Source organism: Acomys minous, assembly GCF_964271855.1.
Source record: "Acomys minous genome assembly, chromosome: 1".
Lineage (NCBI taxonomy): Eukaryota > Metazoa > Chordata > Mammalia > Rodentia > Muridae > Acomys > Acomys minous.
In genome coordinates this window covers 8,610,001-8,613,048 of record NC_140483.1, presented here as the reverse complement: position 1 = coordinate 8,613,048, position 3,048 = coordinate 8,610,001, and positions in this window count along the sequence as shown.

The window sequence follows — 3,048 nt, the reverse complement described above, 5'->3', positions numbered from 1 at the left end:
AAGGGCTGCTCCTTTTCAATAAAAGACATTACATGTTTATAAAAAAGATCTTTAGAATGCTATCCATTGCTTTGGTTCTCCTTAAGCACAAATGTTGAATTTTCTAGCCACACAAGAAGGGAACTTGGGGGGCAGGTAGACAGAGGTGACAATCACTTGGCAACCACTGAGGAGGGGCACTAAAGGAAGGGACAAGCGCTCTTAGGGTCTCACATTTAAATAGGACACCTGTGCACAGATTCGGCGTATGCTTCCATGGAGAAACATGGGATAGACTTTACAGGGTCCTGAATATTAACTTTCATCTTTTTGCCTTAGGTCAGAGTGCTAGCCATGATAGTGTCAGACTTGCATTCTCCCAACAAGGAAAGAACACCCTCACCAGGCCCTTGGGTCAACATGTTATCCTTTTGAGACACAGCAGCTTTCATGTGTAGAATAATGCACACACCTAGAAGCTGGAATGATCTCCATTTCTAATGTCTGAAACAGGACTAGGAATGCAGCTCAGTGGTCCAGCACATGGCTACATCCTTGAGGTCCTAAGTTTGATTTTCTGCATGGATGAAATGAACAAAAAAACAACCCACTTCAGCTGAGGTGACCGCTCCCACTGTTGGTCCTGCATCCATTGGAAACAATATCAAAGTACAGCTGGCATGGTGGCACATTGCTGTATTCTCCGCTCTAGGGAGACAGATCCACAGGGCTCACTCACCAACCGATCCATCCTACTTGGAGAGCTCTGGCCAATTAGAGGCCTTATCTCACAAACCAAAGTGGGGAGTGCTCCGAAAACCAACACCCGAGGTTGTCCTCTGGCTTCCACACACATGTACGTATGTGACCCTGCCTGCACCCCTGTATCTGCACACAGGAGCACACATAAACACACACACACACACACACACACACACACACACACACACACACACACACATTCAGTAAATGAATGAAAACCACTTCAGGTGTTCACACAAAGCAATGTGACCAGCCAGTAGCATCTTTCTCCACTAGGCCACCAGGATCTAGTCCCATTTTGTGATCACAAGGCATCCCAGCTGTGACAGAGGACCACTCGCTGAGGGTTCTTATGTACCCACACACTGAGGGTCATACCTCCTGCCCACTTTGCTTTCCTAATTCAACTTTCTAGACTCTGAGTACGGGGTCACTTTCTGAGTCTTTTCGCACCTCCTTCGTGTGAAATGAAATACTACGACGGCCTCCTTGACTCCCTGGACTTTTTACAGTCTTAGAAATTCAGCATAACAGCAGGGCTTTAATCTTCCTCACACATGTGAGAGACAAAATAAAACAGAGGGAGGGGTGACCTCCAAGGCCTGCTGAAGTGTTGCCCCTCCCCTCTGCTCATATTTCAGTCAAGCATGCAGACAACAGACGCACCAAACCTGGACCAAGCTTTGAAATGCACCGGAACGTTTATATTCCATATTTCAATTACTCTCTAAGAACATTGTATCGATTGGTTCCAAATGCCACTTCCTTAAAGGTTTCACAGTCTTTAGTTTTTGTTTTTGTGTTTTTTTTTTAATGTGTCTTTGCAATTTCTGTGATTCTAGCTACACGCTGCATGGAGACGCAAGGAGCCACAGTCTGTTTACATGAACACCTGAGGAGAGATGGACGGGTTCTTTAATGAAATGGTTAGCCAATTCCTTGTGGGTTTGGCAGCGCCCGATCGTTTAGCCAAGTGTCACTGTCTATGTTTTTGAGTTTGAGGTCTCAGGTGCTGTGTAGTTTGGGTGATGAATGAGATGGCCTCGAGAAAAGGAAGAAAGGAGGAGGAGAACAAAGAACAGTGTTCGTCACGTAGCCCAGAGCGACAGCACAGATCAGCGCTCCTAACTCCCCTGTCCACACAGCGTTGTGATCAGGGTGACTGATGAAGAATCCTATCAGTTCTGAGCTGTTCAGGTGTCAAACTGATAGGACGAACGGCTACTCCCAGGGCTGCAGGAGCAGCGGGCGAGGTCTAAAGTAGCATGGCGGCTTCTTCCCTGGCTCCCGTCATCTTCAGATTCTGGGGTGAGGGTGAGGTCACATTTGCTGTGAGATCTTGTGCTCCACAGCTTTCTAGGTGGTCACCTTTCACAAGAAAATCTCTCAGTGCTTCATATTCTGAAACTGTTTTTTCCAGCGTCTTAAATTTAGCCCGTTAATGGAGGATGGGATGACGTCATAAGGGCAGAGTGATGCTAGACTCTGTCTACACAATGAAGACAGCCGAAGAAGCAGGGGTGCTTTACAGAGTACTCTCCCACTTCTCACTCAGTGGGTGCTGTGGGTCATCCTCACTGCCTTTCAGCTTCAGAGCTGTTCTTCACAAAGGAACGCTCGTCTCAGGCGAGGGGGATGGCTCAGTCCATAGATTTCTTGCCTTATAAATAGGAGGGCTGTGTCTGAAACCCCAGAACCCACATTCTTAAAAGCCCTGTGTGATGGCACATGGGCATAATCTAAGCACTGGAGAGGCAGAGCGCCTGGGCCTCAGGGGCCATGTAGCATTGCCAGCATGTATTCCAGACCAAGGGGAATACATGCTGCCTCAGGAATGCCCCCCCTGGGGTTGTTCTGTCATCCCTACACATGTGCACATAAAATAAAATGAACAAATGTTAAAAATAAATAAATAAATAAATGAACGGTGCTGAAGAGGAGGCTCAGGAGGGTAAGTGCTTGCTGCTGAGCCTGAGGACATAGGTTGCATCCCATGAAGCCAGGTGAAGCCAAGTGCAGTAGTGTGTAGTAGGACCAGGGTTCCCGTGGAGGGATGAGAGGCCAGCAGGAGATGCCCTGAAGCTTCCAGGGCAGTTAGCATGGCATCTGCAGTGGCAAATGACAGGAGATTCCCCACCTCAGACCAGTTAGAAGGCAAAGACCTATACCCAAGGTTGCCCTCTGACTTCCACGTGTACAGTGTGACATGTGCATGCCCATGCATGGACACACATATGTGCGGGTGCAGGCACCTGTGCATGCACACATGCACACACACACACACACACACACACACACACACACACA